Consider the following 284-nt stretch of genomic DNA (forward strand, 5'->3'; position numbering starts at 1 on the left):
CATTTTCTTTTTCCACTTAATTTTCGAAAAATCCAAAAAAATTTTACAAAATCATAAAAACCAAAAATATTTTATGTTTCTGTTTGAGTCTAGAGTCTCATGTTAAGTTTGGTGTCAATTGCATGTTTCTGTTCTTTTTGCATTCACGCATGTGTTTCATTAATCTTCAAGTTGTTCTTGATGGTTTCATTGCTCTGATTTTTAAATTCTCTTGACTTGAGTGTTTATGTGTCTCATATGCATTCTCATTAGTGTCAGTAGTATACAAACTGCTAAGTTTGGTG

This window comes from Arachis duranensis, chromosome 9 (genome assembly GCF_000817695.3).
Source record: "Arachis duranensis cultivar V14167 chromosome 9, aradu.V14167.gnm2.J7QH, whole genome shotgun sequence".
NCBI classification, from domain to species: domain Eukaryota; kingdom Viridiplantae; phylum Streptophyta; class Magnoliopsida; order Fabales; family Fabaceae; genus Arachis; species Arachis duranensis.